Here is a 19,659-nt window from a genome sequence, read left to right as displayed (position 1 = left end):
CACTCTTTAATTAGGTTGTTATAATTAATTTGTTATGTTTAAAATATTAGAATATTTTAATGTGATCGATTTTATTTTAAAAAGTGAAATCAATTTTTTCTTCTTCTAATTTTGTACATTTTTCATTTTTTTTAAATATGATAAATATTATTTTTTAAATTACTTTTTGGGATCACAGATTAGTCCATTTATTCATAGACTTTTGTGGACCGGATATGAACCTTGAAAAAGAGTCCATTTATTTCACAAATCGGACTTATCTAGGCCGTCTAAAACACAGGTTTTGCGGGTCGAGCCTTTGATGGGTCAAACTGATTCATATACCCACTCCCATCTAGAATTAACCCAATCAAGATTCGATAATATTTGGGACACAATTTGGTCAACCTAACTTGTTGTTACAGTGCATTAATAATCTTAACATTTTTTGGTATATATCACATGTATTTATTTGGAAAGTTCAATTTGATCTAAATGAGAATCATTATGGATAACAAAGTTGTTACTCCAAGTATTTAATTAACATTATATCTAACAAAATCGTAGAATTAAAGAAAAAATACATCAAGATTAAGGTATATTTTATAATATATTCAATGCAAATATAATATTATTTAAAATAAAATATTATTTATTAAGTCAAGAAACTCTATTATTAATAATATAATTATTTAAAAATTTGTATTTTTGAAAAATTGTATTAACACAACGATCTAACCAACTAAGCTAATATGCCAATTATGTTATAAAATAAATAAAATTGCTATATATAACAGTAAAATTTCTAATGTATATAATAAGTTTTGTGACAATTAATTTGATATAACTTATACAATTAACTAATTTGTATGTTTTTTAATTTATTTATAAATTAATTTTTTTAAATAGTAAATGTTTTTATTTATAAAAAATATACGGACTATATAATTCGTATGAGTTATATCAAAATTAATTTTCACAAATTTTTTTATTTAAATTTACATGTGCATTAAAATATACATTAAATTTTTTACTGTTATATATAATAACATTATTTATTTTATAACATAATTGACCTATTAGCTTAGTTGGTTAGTGTATTATGCTAATAGTGCGAAAGTCATTTATCTTATTTTCTTGATTTAGTTTGGTTCTTTATCTTTTAAAAAATTTAATTTGATTATTTATCTTTTTTTTCAACTTAATTCTTTATTTTTAAAAAATTTAATTATCACTTGTTTGTTCAATTTAATTTTTTTAATTTAATCTTTTAGTCTATTTAAAATTGACATTATTAATTATTTAAAATGAACTTTTTTAGTTCACTTTTCTTCCCTTCCCATCACTTCATTTTTAATAAAAAAATATTCTTAAATTATTAAGGACATTATTCTTAAATAAATAAAAAATTCAACTAAATAAAAAAATAAGACAAATAACCAAAATAAACTTTAAAAAAAATTAAACCGAAAAAAATAAATTAAACTTTGTAAAAGATAAAAAAAAAACCATTTGGCGAATTTTACATTCCAAAATACATTTTCCAAGGGCACACAAAGCAAATTTTAAATCCTTACTCAAGAGAACAGTTAAAAGATATCATAGTTTCATTCAAATTCCACGTGGCATGTTACTACACGCAGATGAGATTGTGCGACGAAGCATAGCAAATAGCAATGTCTTTGTTTGCCACTTGGCATGCCACGATTGTCCGAGTTCCACACACAACACAACAATGGCTCTGTCGTTGCCACTTCAGAACCTCTCTGCAGTGATCTCCCCAAGCGGCAATGCCACCACCCCCACGGCCCGGCCACCGAGAGGGCGGCACTGGGCGGTTCACGTGGCGGCATTGGTGCAAATGGGTGGGTATGAAGAAGGGAAGCTGGAGCGACCCAAGTGGGTTGGGGAGACCCCTCTTTCACGTATCGTTCAAGCTCTCATCTCTTTCAAGCCCGTGTTCTCTGTCCTCAAGCATGGTTCTAGAAGGGCTTTGATAAGGTTCATACTATATTCTTCACTTTCCTAATGGTAACTTTTGCTTGTAAACTAGAAATGTATAGATCGTTCTACCTTGTATGACATTTTATGTTCATTTTTACACACTTAATAACTTTTTATCACAAAGTAAATTTTATTGATAAACACAGGGCCCACAAAATGGACTTGGTCTGATGGATTGGCTGGCCTAGTTAGGACCAGACTGGGCTAGAAAAAAGGCAATCTATACAGCAATGAGCCTTTTTGACCGGGCTGTATATCCCGACAAGCTAGCCAAATGAACTTGGGTTGGGCTGATTTGATGGGACACTTGCTAACCCGGTTAATACTATATAATAAATATTAAATAAAATATAATAACTTATTAATATAATTTATTATATCACAATTTTTTTAAAAAGGCATAATTAATAAAGTTTTGTCTTTAATTTTTTTCAAAAATTTATTTTTTTTATTTTTAAATTGGTCCAGATAGACTCAATGTTTCGACAATCCGACATAAGACTGGACTAAGCTTAAGAAATTTCAGCTTGAAATAATATTAATCGAGCTTGAGTCGGTTCATTTTCACTGTTTGGCCTGATGGACTGGCTCAACTTGGCCATTATGTCAATCCTAATCAAACTATTGAATCATATAATTGGGTAACCATGTCATTTAGGTGAAGTATTTATCACCTTTGTCGAAGAATTTGACTGACCACATCTGATGGTAACTTTTTATGATAAAGTAAATTTATTAATCAAACTATTGAATCATATAATTGGTAACCATGTCATTTAATTTGGGCGAAGTATTCAATATTTTTGACGGAGAATCTAGTAATCACCTCTAATGGGTCAAATCCATACCTTATTTAAGAGATCCATACTCATTTTTACTTAAATCAATTACTTGTTAGTACTATTGAATCATATGATTGATTTAATGTTAATCATCAATTCATTATGCATATCAAATTTTAGATAATTAAAACATTCTTAATTTTCTCTTCTCATTTTTTATTTATGCATATCAAATTTTAGATAATTTAAACATTCTTACTTACATCTGATTTCCAATTTTATTTAAAATCCTATTTACCCTTTCTATAAGTCACCCATTGTTCTATTTTAATTTTCTCTTCTCATTTTTTATTTAGTCTCTCACATCTCTCACATAATTAGGTTTTTGACGGTTATAAATCACTCATAAGTTCCCACATCTTTCTTAATAACTATTTATAGAATACGAATATAACAAATCTAGTAGTTGAATTATGTGATATTATGGTGATCATCCATACGAAATGTTAGATAAATCAAACGTCAATAGACATCCCATTTACTTGTTACTACCTAGTGAGTAGTGACTTGAGGTCAGGGTTTAAATTTTGGAAATAGCCTTTAGTTAAAAGAGTAAGGCTGCGTGAGTAGTGACTTGAGGTTAGGGTTTAAATTTTGGAAATAGCCTTTAGTTAAAAGAGTAAGGCTGCGTACATCTACCAATTCAAACCCCACAAGGTGTGAGCCGTGTACACTGTGCTGCCATTTGTATAGCTGATTTATTTTGTTGGCTCTTGGCATTTCAAATTGGCTAGGTCACTAGTTTGATGCACGTAGCCAACTCCTAGTAGGAAAAGATTTTTGTTGTTGTTGTGTTACGTTGAACTAATGTTTGATGGTATGGTGATGAAATGAAGTTGTGTCAAACATGTCTTTATCGGAAAGTGAATGTGGTTTTTCCGTGTGAATGCACAGTACAGCCAAGAAGAACAACATACCTTGGAGGCAAATGGCGAAAGAGATTTTAGAGTCAGAAGTTTATATAGGGAGCTGGACAACATTCAAAACCAGTCTTTAGTGTACCCTGATTGTTGTTGGTTAATTTGAAAATCGAGATAATACTGGATAAATTTGAAGTCGTGTATAGCACTTTCAGATTGAATCAAATTTCGGGGTTCAACCAAAATTGTTCAATCGGATAAAATCAGAAGATTATAATTCAAGAGTTTTGTTTTGGTCTTGTATGTTTTTTCACCCGTTATGCTTTCTGAACCAGAATGATTATTTATGATCAAAGAACAGGTGGTTTTTGGCGGTTGATGGAAGTTTTTTTTCTTTTAAAAACCGCCGTTGATGGAAGTTTTAGTAACTTTCATGTAACTTCCAACCGTTGATAGAAGTTTTAGTAACTTCCATGTAACTTCCAACCATTGATGGAAGTTTTAGTAACTTCCATGTAACTTCCAAAATTTACCTAAACCGAACATCTCGTTATTACATTAAAACAAGCGTGTACTCTTATTTTAACATAATAAAGAGATCAATTACACTAAAATGTCCAACAAACCTCCCCCATTTTAGTGTAATTACCGATCAAATCACCAAAGTCATAACATACACCAAACTACTGCATAGATGAAATATCGTAACGATTGAATTTCATCTTAGCAAATTACACGTTTCAAATATTCGAATATCAGGGTGTCACTAAGGATTGAACCCTTTCTATTCATAATGAATACATGAAGATAATCTGCACAATAGTTTATAACATTACTCTTGCTCGACACTAGTTTACTAGCCCGTGTCCCTATCCTTCATAAGCATATCAAAGCCAAGTCCCAGCTTCTTGAAGCGGCTAAACTTCATGCTTATATAGGTAGTCCTTTTCTTTCTTTCACCTGCAAATGCAATTTTTCAAAAGAACCATTGAGAAGTAATACTTCAACCTCCTTAACTTACAGAACCGAACACATACCTTTTGGGATACTTTCAATGATGTGTTCCAATCTCTACATGTTAAGCTTTCCACATTGAATTCAGCACCTAATGTCATATTAGATGGGAATTGGGTATCTTAACATAAGAGATTTCAGATGGACTTTAATCCTAATCCCACAACCGACCTTTTCACGAGATCTCTACTTAACCCTTTGGTTAAATGATCGGCCAAATTATGCTGAGTTCTCACAAACTCCACTGATATCATACCATGCATGATTAACTCCCGAACCATGTTGTGTCTAACACCCAAGTGTCTAGACTTCCCATTATACACTTGACTATATGCCTTAGCCAAAGTAGCCTGACTATCGCACCTGATAGACATGGGAGGTATAGGTTTGGGCCATAATGGAATCTCATAGATCAGATTTCTTAGCCACTCAGCTTCCTTACCAGCTACTGCTAAAGCTACAAATTCAGATTCCATTGTTGAATTTGTAATGCAGGTCTGTTTCTTGGATGCCCAAGAGATAGCACCTCCTCCAAGGAGGAATACCCAACCACTTGTGGATGAATAATCTTCCATATTGGTTATCCAACTTGCATCAGAGTAACCTTCAATAACCGAAAGAAATCCAGTATATGTCAAACCATAGTCAATGGTTCCCTTTAAGTACTTGAATACTCTATTCATAGCTTGCCAATGATGAGAACTGGGATTACTTGTAAACCTACTAAGTTTAGCAACAACATAAGCTATATCAGGCCTAGTACTAATCATTGCATACATGAGTGATCCTATCGCCCTTGAGTATTCAAGTTGAGACACTGCTACACCTTTATTAGGTAATAGCTTCAGGTTAGGATCAATGGGAGTACTTACCGAAGAACAATCTTTAAAATTAAATTTCTCCAATATCTTCTCAATATAATGTGATTGAGAGATGGAAATGCCATTGTTTCCACGTTTGATCTTTATTCCTAAGATCACATCCGCCTCCCCCATATCTTTCATATCAAACTTAGAAGACAAAAATGCCTTAGTTTCATCAACTTGATCTTGGTCGGTACCAAAGATCAACATGTCGTCTACATACAGACAAATGATAACTCCTTTGCCATGAGTATCAAACTTGCTGTATAGACATTTATCTGCTTGGTTTAGAACAAAACCACTAGACAACACAACCTCATCAAATTTTTGATGCCATTGTTTAGGCGCTTGTTTCAAGCCATAAAGAGATTTCATCAGTTTACACACCTTATTTTCATTTCCTGGCATAACAAACCCTTCAGGTTGTTTCATGTATATCTCTTCATCCAATTCACCATTTAAGAATGTAGTTTTCACATCCATTTGGTGAATCACCAGATTGTGGATAGCAGCAAGTGCTAACAACAGTCTAATAGTGGATATCCTAGCAACAGGAGCATATGTATCGAAAAAATCAATACCCTCCTTTTGCCTAAAGCCTTGGATAACCAATCTGGCTTTGTACTTGTCAACAGTACCATCCACTTTCATCTTTCTCCTAAAGATCATCTTACATCCTAATGGCTTACATCCAGGAGGTAAGTCAACCAATTTCCAGGTATTATTTTGCATGATGGAATCCATATCACTTTGGATTGCTTCTTTCCAGAATACAACATCCCTTGAAGTCATTGCTTCACTAAAAGTCTTTGGGTCTTCCTCAACATTAAGGCAATATTGATATTGAAATTCAATATCATTCCTTGACCCTTCAACCAAATAGAGTTGAAAGTCATCACCAAATGACTTAGCCTTTCTTACTCTCGTACTCTTTCTAGTTTCAGTACTAGTTGAAGGTATATCCTCAATATTAACTGAGACTTTCGACATGGAATTCATGTCCTTTGGCCTAGGTATAGATGTAAACCTTTATTCATCAAAGATAGCATCCCGTGACTCTATAACCGAGTTCACAACAACAAAATCATTAGATTCTAGCACATAGAATCTATATGCTTTAGAATGTTCAGCATATCCAATAAATATGCAATCTATACCTCTTTCACCTATGGTTTTCCTTTTAGGTTCTGTAAGCCTGACTACAGCCCTACATCCCCAAATTTTGAGATAACTCAAATTTGGTGTCTTTTTGTGCCAAAGTTCATATGGGGTAACCTTATTCCTTTTGTTAGGAATTCGGTTCAACAAGTAACAGGCTGTCAACATAGCCTCACCCCAAAATCCTTCACTTAAACCCGAATAGGATAACATGGAATTCACCATTTCTTTCAAGGTTCTATTCTTCCTTTCGGCTACACCATTCTGTTGTGGTGTATAGGGAGCTATAGTTTGATGTATTATTCCAGTAGATTGAAAATAAATCGGATCATAATACTCACCTCCCCTATCCGTACGAAGAGTTTTGATTAGCCCATTTTGATGAAGTTCTACCTCTTTCTTATAAATTTTAAATTTATCAAGAGCTTCATCTTTTGTATTTAATAAATATACATAACAATACCTTGATGCATCATCAATAAAAATAACAAGATATTTTTTATGACCTAATGATGGAGTAGCATGCAAATCACACAAATAACTGTGAATAAGGTCTAAGACTTTAGTCTCACTTTTAACATCCTTAAAAGGTTTCCTAGTGATCTTGGTCAACATGCAAGTTTTGCATTTTTCAATGTTCAAATTAAAAGGAGGAATCATACTTGTTTTTGACATATCTTTTAATCTTTTGTAATGAACATGTCCTAATCTAGCATGCCAAATTTCTGATTTTGTCATATTAGTTATAGAACTACACGAGACCATACAAACAGATTCATGAACAAAAGGAACATCAATGTTTAATTTAAACATTCCATTACAACGATAACCAAATCCAACAAACGAACCATGTCTTGACAAGATGTACTTGTCACTTTCAAGTACTTGCTTGAAACCACAATTATTTAAAACCATACCAGACAATAAGTTCTTACGGATACCAGGTACAAATAAGACATTATCCAAATACAAACTTTTTCCGGAAATAAAAACTAAATTCACACAACCTAATCCTAGGATTGGTTCAGTTGCAACATTGCCCATCTTCACAATAGAGCCATCATCGATTGGTCTAAATTCCTTGAACCAACGACGATCTTTGCACACATGGCTTGTTGCTCCCGAATCAAACCACCAACAAACGTCATCATCCTGCACATAGAATGCATCAGATATTAGTGATACATAATTTGAATTCGTATTCGAATTAAAATTATTCACTACAATCTGATCTTGTTGCTTTTCAAGATCATTAGACCCACTTGGACCAGCCTTGTTCTTTCCTTTGAACACCCGACAATCCCTCTTTAAATGACCAGGTTTCCCACACTTTCAACATGACAATTTTGTCTGTTTGTTTGGACCTTTGTTCTTATTTCCTTGAAATTTTCGTTTGTTACCTTTAGCATTGTAATTTTGCTTAACTGTTCCACTTTCCTCTACCATATTAACGGAAGAGGAACCTGCTACATTTTTATCATTGACTTTGTCAATTTCCTGAGCCCTCAGCGACTCCTCAATCATGAAATGACTACCGAGTTGAACCAGAGTCAACTCTTCCTTCTTATGTTTCAAGGTATGCTTGAAATCTTTCCAAGAAGAAGGCAGTTTATCAATTATAGATGAAACTGCAATGGATTCATCCATTTTCAAATCATGTTGAGTAAACTGACCCAAAATCCGTAGCAGTTCATTATATTGTTCCATAACAGGTCTTGAATCAATCATTTTGTAATTAAAGAAATTACTAACTAAGAATTTGTTACTTGAGGCATCTTCTGCCATATACTTGGATTCAAGAGAGTCCCATAATTCCTTAGCAGACTCAACATTTTGATAAATATCAAAGAGAGAGTCAGACATACCGTTCAGAATGTGTCCACGACAAATGTAATCGTCGTTCTCCCATTTCGAACGCTTCCTTATTTGATCCAGAGTTTCGTCTTCCATAAACATCAGCATTGGTGTACTCAGCACATACACCACCTTTAATGTTGTCAAGAGAAAGTGCATCTTCTTCTGCCATCTTCTGAAATCCTACCCTTCAAACTTGTCCAACTTCGCAAACTTGCTTGTCATCTTCGAACTATCGTTCGTCATCTCGAAAGATTTGATTCAATCTTTTGTTGATTAATTTGAAAATCGAGATAATACTGGATAAATCTGAAGTCGTGTATAATACTTTCAGATTGAATCAAATTTCGGGGTTCAACCAAAATTGTTCAATCGGATAAAATCAGAAGATTATAATTCAAGAGTTTTGTTTTGGTCTTGTATGTTTTTTCACCCGTTATGCTTTCTGAACCAGAATGATTATTTATGATCAAAGAACAAGTGGTTTTTGACGGTTGATGGAAGTTTTTTTTCTTTTAAAAACTGCCGTTGATGGAAGTTTTAGTAACTTCCATGTAACTTCTAACCGTTGATGGAAGTTTTAGTAACTTCCATGTAACTTACAAAATTTGCCTAAACCGAACATCTTGTTATTACATTAAAACAAGCGTGCACTCTTATTTTAACATAATAAAGAGATCAATTACACTAAAATGTCCAACAATTGTATTTTTCTGACTTTTTTGTTTTTACTTTTTGTGTTACCCTTCTAGTCATTGTTGTCTTTACATGTGCATTTCATTATCAACAAAGGGGTGACTGCTTAATTCACTTCGCAAATTATTTGAATCCATTCCATGCATATGATGATGGCAATCTTACATGGCTGGTATGTGGTAACTCGTAACTCTAAAATTTCCCATATGTCAATGGATGGTTTAGTTTGGCCACTCGTTTTTTTGATAAAAAGATAACTTATAAGTTATAACATGTTCCTGTTAGGTAGGTCAAGTGGTTGTGTTTCTTTCTTCCAGCACTTCCTTTTGTGTTACATAATACATACAGTATGTGCTGTTTTCATAAGTTCAAATTTATTGAAGTCATGATGCTATTTTTCATCCACTGAAACATAGACGTAGCATAAACATCACAAAAGTTTTGATTCTATTTTAGACGAGTTGTGTCAGAAGTTCCATCTTCTTGTTGTAAATATACGATTGTGCCTTCTGACGTGGTACCCATCCATGATATTCATGGCAACAGACATAGCTGACAAATGTTTGTTGAAACATTTTCTTTTGGCTGGAACCATTGCACCTTAATAACATGCTTTGGTTAAAGAATGAGTCTGTTTTGTAGGTTATCATGTGTGAAACTTTAGTGGCTTGCTTGTGAACACAAGTATCTGGTTCTTGCACTCTATTGACAAAATTATGAGATTTTCCCATGTATTATGTGATTTATTGTTATTTAGAAATTGTTTAAATCCTAGGTGTCTCCTGGACTTGCTCTTTTGTTAAGCATCATGTGAATGGAAATCTATTAGTAATTATTTTATTGTCAAACTGAAAAAAAGCAATTATTATAAAATCTGGATTCAATTATTATAGGCAGCAAGAAGCAGAGGCTGCTACAATGTCAATAGCTAGACGAGCAGCTTCAGATGCTTCTTCAACACAGGAAGCAATTAAGATACTGCGTGGCAATTGGCTTCTTGCGATTGAACAACACCATATACAGTATTCAGAATCATCTGTGATCAATGACATTCTAGATATTGGATGCTCTATTGGTATAAGCACAAGATATCTTGCGGACAAGTTCCTCACAGCCAAAGTTACCGTGACTTTTTAATGGATGAATGAATTTTCTTTCTGAATACTATATATTGATGGAGATTGGAGAGTCAACATAACATAAAATTATTCTTGGTCAACTTGATTTTGCCAAGAATACAAGAAGCCTTATACTTGGTATGGATGTGTTTTGCGAATTGTGATTGACATGTTTGTTCCAGGGGCTAGATCTATCACCCTATTTTCTAGCTGTGGCTAAGCATAAGGAAAAGAGAGCACAGCCAAGAAAATTTCCCATCAGATGGATACATGCAAATGGGGAAGACACAGGCCTGCCTTCTAAATCATTCAATCTTGTTTCTATTGCATTTGTGGTATGCCTTTTCTTTTCCTGTTTAATCCTCCTTTAAAGTTTCACTGTTTCACCAACAAGGGTTAGGTCTAGAGTAATGAGCTGGTTTCTTCTCATAATATAGTGAACAACAGTTCAAATCCTCAGTGGGAGAAGTACTTTAGTGTCTGACCATACCTCATGCAGGATTTATACCTGTCAGAAACCTTTCCAAAAGAAGTTTCATAAAGAGGTTCCTCTGTGCTGATGAGAACAAACTTTTCTTGATATGTGATATGATTACTGTAATCAAAGGCGAAAAAGGCGAAAAGGCATATGGATTTTTGAAGATTCATATAACTGAAACACTGAATTCTATCTAGAAACTAATATTTTTCAATGTTCTTGCATTATATCAATTGTGGATTTCCCAATTTCATATTACCACAGTTGAGTAATCTTTTCATGATGAGTATAGCTTTATGCAAACATGAATTTTGTTTCTCTAGTGGGAGTCTTTGGATTTATAGCTACATTTCAGGAAAGGTGTCATACAACTGAAATAGCGAACAATAGTTTGTAGGTGCTACTTCTCTTGCAATTCACAAGTCCTAACCAACATCTTTTGAATGTGTTCTCCATGACAATTAATAGAAGCACAGATAGATTGCTCTAACAATTTTTCATAAGATATTAGTGGATTTTAATGTTTGGAATCCTGACTTTATGCAGTTTCATGAATGTCACAAGAGTTATAGTGAATATAGTGAGGGAAGCATTCTGTCTCCTTTGGCCCGGAGGCACACTAGCTTTGATAGATTCTTCGGTATATAATATCATCATTATATTTTTCCTTTTTCTCTCTTCTGGTTTCATTTTCCTATCACAAATGCTCATATTATTATTGCTGTCTTCTGCAGATGAAGTCAAAGGTCGTTCAGGTATTGCATTGTCCTGCTTTCCTGCTTTATTCTTTATAACCAATACATAAATATTTTGTAGGCTTAAATAGAATTTTGATATCTCATCTTAATTTTTGGTATCAATTTGGTCTCCTAAATTTAAATTTTTTTACTTTAACCCCTTGTATATTGGACTAAATTGGTTCTTTTTTTATTCCAGTTTTTTCACTAACCGGTATTAATTTTGGCTGACATGGCATCTCTCAGTTTGTCACATTTCACCAAGTTGACCATATTTCTGTGATAAATTGACTAAACTAACTTGGTGTAATAGTGACGCTTTAAGGGACCAAAGTTTAGATCAAACTGAAACCAAAAAAATAAGATAAGGGACTATCTTAGTCTATTTTGAATGGCCTTTTCTTCAATTGTGCTAAACCTGTGATTATTAACAAGTAAAATATGTGTAAATGAGATCAGGAGCAGCACAAAGTCCCTTTGGGAAATGCTTGATCTTGGGATTTAATTCTAGGATAATTTTGTTGGAAATTTCATCATCCATCGCACATCATTAACTTAATAGTACATGTACATTGTTGTCCAAATAGGAACATAATCAACCTTCTTTTTGTTGTCTTGTAGGAATTATCTCCTGTCCTGTTTACATTGTATAAGTGCACAGAACCCTTTATCGATGAGTTTTACTTGACTGACATGGATGAAACACTGAGGGAAGCTGGTTTGGTGAACATAACATCAATTAGTGCCTCAATGAAACAGTATCTTGAGATTTTTTTATTTTTATTTTTCTTGATACATAAACATCGTCTTTGGTTTGGCTTTTGCTTCAAGCAAGTTAGCCCTTGGTTGATGTATGTCCAATTGAATAGGGTGGTCCAAAATTGATTAGATTATGTGTCCATGGTCCACGAGCTGTTAATGTTATGTTTTTGGTTTTCTAGAGTATATACCAAGATCTGGTGCAACATTAATTCCTTTGAACATCAGCATGATTGTCCATTGACAAAGATGTACTTTTGTCCTTTTCTTGAAGCACCGATCAATTGCTATCGTGTCTTACTTATAGGGGTTTTGCTAACCTCTTGTGCTTTGTTTGCTTGTGCCTTTTTAATAGTAAACGTTGAAGGAAAAGGTAGCATAGATAACAAGACAATACTTGTGTCTCGAATATGAAAACTGATGATAAAGGCATTATTCCCGGCCTCAAAGTTCTTTTTACATTAGAAAACACATAGACGACCAACACCAAAGTAAAAATGAAATGAAAAATGATGCTTATTTTCCCAGTGTTATGGTTGAAAATGTAATACTATAATTGAGTGTTTTTAAAAAGGATGGACTAGCATTTTCGTTTGAAATTGCTTAAAAAATAAAGGGCATCATAAAGAAGGACTAGTTACATCGGTAAGCTAGTTATTCTCTAGAAAAATGTTATTGGGAAATTAGTGAAAAGCATTCTATTAGTTGTTAGATATTCCTATCTCAAAATCTGATAGGTGTAACTCAATTGACAATACATACTCAATTTGTAAGAGATGAACCTGAATTTGATCCCACATAATATTCTTGGGGAGGACGAAGAATTTTAAGTGTGATTAAATTCTGACAAAAAATTAGTCTCATCTGGTCCAACGGATCGAAGCTTTTGAGTTTTAAGTGTAAATGAGCTAAGTTCTTCGTGAACTATTCGGGTTTAACTTGTTAATTATTTTTTAAGCTTATTTGTTTAATTAAATAAATAAATCCAAACTTGAGATTAGGCTTGATTATTTAAATGAGCTGAATTCAAACTTTGTAAGCTCATATATATATTACGTAAATGATTTTTTTATTAATCTAATTTTATCTCTTAAAAAAGTTAAATTAATTATCTAGTACATCTTTTGTTAATTTTTTTTTTAAATTTCCCTTATCATAGGTTAAGCTCATTTTACTATAAGTAGATAATTATCTAGTATTTAAATAATTATTAAATATTATATTGATAAAGTTAAAAAGTTATTTAAGAAAAAATTCATAAAAGGAAAAGAATTATGTTATAAATGAACTAAACAAGCTAAGCTCAAGCCTAATATTTCTAAAACTTGAGGGATCAAAATTGTAATTTAACCTTAAATAAATGAATCAAGTTTGAACCATCGATTTTTTTCACAAGTCAAACCCAAGCTTCAAGAGCTTGACTTAATTTGGCTCGACTTGTTTACATCTCTACTCATGGGGATATCTTAGGGGTACCATTAGGGAGCTTAAGATCCTAATTAAATTGGTTACCAAATAAAAAATACTGTTATCTCAAAGGTATCACATGTAATTTCATCTCTTTATCACTTTATTTTTCAGTTTCTTTTTGGTTGTGACATCCTTGTATAAAAGGGGTTTTTCCTTTTAACAGAGACAACACATGAAATTACAAAAATTCTTATACCCTTTTTCTATAATTGGTCAAATGTGATTTTTTACCAAAATAATTGGTCAAATGCTATGCACTTAACTTTGTGTGAAGCAAATAAAACAAGTAAAAGCAAACTTTCTACTTCGAACATATTAAAAATTGAGGTAAAAGGCGAAAAAAATTGAAAAATATGATAAAAGACATTATAACAGAAAATGGGAAAAATAGTAAGAGAGAAATTATAACATATAAATGTATTGTACTATCCAGGGTCCACAAAATACACGTGACACCCTACATGGCACTCAAAGATACGTGTCAACACTCCACTTCAGCCCTGGAACAAGAGCACGAACACTCGACCCTTAGCAACCGAGCTCCCTAACTGACAAGTTATCTCTAATATCTTGTTATTTGAATATCTTGTTATCTCTTATCTCTTGGTATGTAGTTAATTATCTATAAGGTCACACATTATCTATAAGGTACAATTATCTACTAGCTTTTATCTCTAACATTATCTAAAAGCTACTGGCTATTATCTATAAGTCGATAATTATTTGCAAAGGCTATAACAACCCCTACAAACAAGGACCCGCAGCTCTATTCCATTCCTAGAAATACCAGGTTTCGTGGAACCTTCAACACATCCCGAACACACATGCACACCTGCTTGCATACTTATGTTTTCATACTCTCTCTTATTCTCCTAACGCTTATACTTACTTGAACGTCGGAGTCCTTTGTTTTGCAAGTTTCCCTCTTGTCCTCTTAACAAAGGTGTCTCTCAAAGCCAACGTGTGAAGTCCAAGAGCCTACCTTAGTCGTGTCCACCCTAACGTGTGCCAGCTCTGAATTTTGGTAAGTACATTTGGCGCCCATCGTGGGGCTGCGGTAAAACATACTCCGCGGTCTCTCATCATCTCTTTCTTGTTCATCCATGGTTAGCACTAGGTTTGGCCTCAAACGCAAGACCCCTTTTGAAGGCTCCAACCCTCCACCAACAGTTATGACAAACACATATACTCTTCAGCAACTCCAAAACCACATTATGGAGATGGAGCAACGCCATGAGGAGGAGTTGAGAAAGCTAAAGGTTGACCATGATCAACTAGAGGCTCGTGTTAGACATTCCCAGGACAACGAGCTCTCGACTCACACATTTCTTGAGCACACCCAAGTGGAATCACACCCCTAATGCACAGTCCCACATGCACCATCCAATAGGATGGACTACTCATTGGCATCTCTTCGTCAACCGCATTATGGAAGATGACATACTCTTGGGGTGGAAATAACTTAACCTAGAGTGGTATGATGGGACCACAGATCCAAATGAGCATTCAAACACCGTCATGACTCAGGCGAATCTATATACCAATGACGATGTCAACCTATGTCATGTCTTCCTAACGTCCCTAAAAGGGGCAGCATTGACCTAGCACGGTGGACTCCTACCAAGATCCATAGACAGCTTCAACACCCTTGTCGAATGCTTCAGTGCGCAGTATGCAACTAGAAGATCTCTGTTCGAGCTCTTGGACAGTCCCGAACTTTATCGGAAAGTGTACCGAGTCGTTAAAGTAATAATAAAACAGTAAGAAATCGAGTATCGAACTCAGGGAACTTGTGTCATTTGGTGAAGTTTCATTCAACAAGAAGACATTGATATAAAGTCATGTAAATAGAATTAAATCAAAGATTTATATGTTGTAAATCTAAAAGAACTACAAATACGCTTATCGGAACGGGAGAGAAAACAGATGATTAAAACGTTGGGTCCTTCTACTAAATGCTTGATGTAATTAAAATATTTTTCTCTATTTAATGTTATTTTTGTATTCTATGTTGAGGACTAAAATATCAAACACCGATTCCTCGCGTGAATGGACTAATTCTAATTAAACCTCGTTGTCGGATGTCTCGTCAAACTTAGCCTAATCGAACAACATTTCAATCACAACATATCAAAAACTAAAACCCTGCACTCTATGTCTAGCAATGCAGTTATCTAATCCTGCTCTATCTAGTTCTAAGGATTAATACAGTTTCCAATGCTAAAAATCCTAACTTTACACACCAATTGGTGATCAGACCAAAAACATGCAATAATTAAGTGCAGATAGAAGCAATGAACACATAAAACAACTTTAAATAAATAGTTAAGAATTTACATCAAGTTCCAACATAATTTCCCAACAGAGATACTTAGCCTTCCATCAAAAGGCAACACCTTTCAGCTACAAGATGAGGGTTTAAGAAGAAAATAACAGATTACACAGTGGTGGGGATGTCTCCTCCACCTCTAGGAACCTAGAAATTACTCCTAAACCTAAAATCCTCTTGAAAGCTGAGGTTTTTGGCTTCCTTGCTCTGTTTTGCGCCTCTGTTCTGCTCTCTACGTTCTAATGCACGCTCTCTCTTTGATTTTTCCAACTTCAGCCTTAAAAAGGGCTTTCTGTCCTCGAAGGCTCACTTAGCGCCATTTTCATGCTTAGCGCGAGTTAGTGAATATCTGCTGAGTGAGCTGGGTGCGCTTAGCGCAGGAAGAGATAAACACCTCGTTGAGCGAGCTGATGACGCGCTGAGCGCGCAAATGCTTCTCAGATTCTACTCCAGATTCTCCCAACTCGCTAAGCGGGCTGAGTGCCTCGCTTAGTGCATGATTCTCGCTAAGCGCACAAGCCTCGCTTAGCGAGACACCAGCTGCTAGCCTTCACAAATTTCATTCTTTTACTTGAAATTGAAGTTGAAATACATTAAATTCACAATGTTGGGCATTTCTACTGAACAAAATTAACTAAACCTAAAAATATGTACAACCCTACAAAAAGAACCATAAATTGAGGAAAAGACAAACATTTTATAAAACTTTTCTATACAAAAGTTAGTCATAAATGATGACTAACAAACTCCCCCAAATTTACAGTTTTTCTTGTCGTCAAGCAAAAGAAAGAACAGTTCACTTGTCCTTAAGTGACAAAATCACAGTGGTTATTCAAAATTGTGTTTGTTTCCAAGCATTCAATAACATGACAGAAGTGGCATACAATGCTTCAATCAACAACTTTTCACAAGATATGAAACTTTTCAAAGATATGAATATGATAATTAGGCACACAAGTGAAGTAAGCTAGCAGGTAAGACAGATATCAAGGAAGATTCAACAAGCCAATGCCTCACGATCACTGTTTCTCTCAAGCACAAGTGTTTAAGGCTATTTCTCAATCAACAACCAACACAAGTCTCAATCTTTGCAATTCATCTCATGCCATACAGTCACAAACACAGAAATTGAATTCGAAGGGCTTTTCTTGGCTTGTAATAAGGCTGGGCTGCAAACAAAATGTGGTTTTTCTAGGATGCAAAAATCTTAAGTTCTAGGAGAGCATTCATCCTTAGATCAACCTCTTTTCTCTTTTATTCCAGCTTCAATTACTTGCCTTTTTCATTTAAGGCACTTAGCTTTGACAATAGCACACACTTAGCTTTTATTTTTGGGATTTCTTTCTTCTTCTCCATTTTTTTTAGCTTCTTTTACTTGCTGTTTATTGATTTTGCTATGTGTGCTATCATCTTCTTACCATAATTGTTGTCACCCAATAAACTCCCCCAAATTTGGGACAAATTTGCCTTGAACTATGATGCTCTCCTACAACCTAAGACAAGGTAGATGGAGATTACAATTTATAGGCTTAGGGTTCTAGTCAATCAATCAAACTTTCAGCTCAACATGGGTGTAAAGGATAATTCATTCATGCACAAGGTAAGCTTTTGGCTAAGTAGCTATTTCAGTCAATCATGGTTTTCATCATCTTCAAACTCATGCATTCATTCAGTAATCAAAGATTCATGCAAAAATCAGTACCCAATGTTAGTCGTTCTCTCACATTTAAAGATCACATATTCACCGAGTTGTGGCTAGTGATTACCTTCGCAATCAATCTGTCAACCAACTAACATTTTCAACCATGTATCTAATCCATGTTCTTTCACTTCTAATTACCGAATACTTATTCAAAGCATACAATCTACGCATTACAATTCACTCAATTCATGCCATTGATCAATCCAATTCATTCAACAAACACAAGATTTCAGTCAAACCAAACCACTTCAATATTAATCAAACTGCAAACTGTTCAACAAGCTTTCAAAATTTACTAACTAAATAAACTGAACATAAAAAATTTACTAAAAACATAAACTAAAAATAAAATGTATCTAAAGCAGAAAAATAAATGAAAGTCCTGTCAACAATCATCCTGAGTAGCAGTGGGCTCGTCCTGAGCTAGTGCAGGCTAGCCATGAGGTGAAGAAGTATCCTGGGCTGATTGAGGTGTCTCCTGTGCTGCTGTAGGCCAGGGTTCCCAGGTACTCTGTGCCTCTTGTAAATCTGCTGCATAGTCTGTGTCTTCGGCGTCTTCTTCACCCTCAGAGACCTCTACAACAGGTGAAGTGATTGGTGAGGTCCGTGGAGTAGCCTCTGGAGTGGCCTCATGTGCAACCTCTGGCTCTGGCTGAGGCTCCTAGGCTGTGGAAGCCTCACCTCCCCCCAAAGGAGAAGGTTGGACTCCTGGCCAGGCCACCTGTGCCATGAACTCCTCCATACTAATGATAGGCCTATGCTAATCTGAGGCGTGAATACTCTACATCACCAGGCATAAGCCACGGTGGATGCTCTGCAACATAGGCACTGTGGCCTCAGAGCATCGGCACTATAATGATGATGATGATGGAGCAGATGTGTCGGTCTGAACTAGAGAAGGAGAAGGTGGAAGTGGTGGTGCTGAAGTAGAAGGAGTTGGAGTAGAAAAGGAAAAAGGAGCTGAAGATGGGCCCTCAGATCCTCTAGCCCGGGCCTTGCGGGTCCCTAGAAATGTGACCAAAAGGTCATCCAGGTTCCAACAGTTCTTCTTTATATATGCCAAATTAATGGCTGGGCCGAGAGACTCGAAACTCAAAGAATCTGAGATGACTCCTCTGGCTATGCACAATGTTGTAATCAATGCAGGAAAACCATGCCTAGAGGAGTTGGATTGGGCCATCTGTGAGATCTGGTGTGATATGAGTGAGCCCACGTCCATATCCATCTTCATAACCAACCCATAGACTAACCTCGCCCTGTCCATATTAAGGTTGGACCTGTGAGAGGTAGGGGCGAGGTTGGAGTATGAGAGTACACTCCATGTCTGGGCTAAGGTGATCAAGTCCTTCCTCGGGAGCTTCCAGGGCACTTCTTCATCATTAAGAACAAATCCATGCCCTGGAATGCAAAGTCTGGCAGCAAACTCTTGAGGGTCTGGGCGCGAATGACAAAATCTGGTGTAGGTGGTGTACAGCTCCCCAGGCTCCAGAATTACTGGGGTCTTCAGGAAAGTGTTGAGGGACTCAACATCGAACTTAATTAATTTGCCCCTCACTCTAACCTGCTTCGGAGATTTGTCCTTCGGATCATAGAGATTAGAGTAGAATTCCTTGACCAGGGTCACATCAATATGCCCATCCAACTGCCTGGTCAAGGCCTTGTGCCAGCAACGCCTCTCGAGTTCTCTGTGGAACTCATCATAATCATTAACATAAAGGATGACGTTCCTCTCCAAAAGGATGTTCCGGGAGTGAACGTTTTGAGAATAACGCTCCCAAGCAACCTCAGAAATGAAC

The 19,659-nt window shown here is 35.2% G+C and overlaps 1 pseudogene; it reads left to right on the top strand.

Moving 5' to 3' along the window:
* Positions 1-1,710: 1,710 nt before the first annotated feature.
* On the top strand, positions 1,711-12,638 carry LOC114379721 (annotated as a pseudogene).
* Positions 12,639-19,659: the final 7,021 nt, after the last annotated feature.

This window comes from Glycine soja, chromosome 12, assembly GCF_004193775.1.
Source record: "Glycine soja cultivar W05 chromosome 12, ASM419377v2, whole genome shotgun sequence".
Classification (NCBI taxonomy): domain Eukaryota; kingdom Viridiplantae; phylum Streptophyta; class Magnoliopsida; order Fabales; family Fabaceae; genus Glycine; species Glycine soja.
Note: the sequence above shows the minus strand (reverse complement) of the source record. Positions and strands in the feature narration are given on the sequence as shown.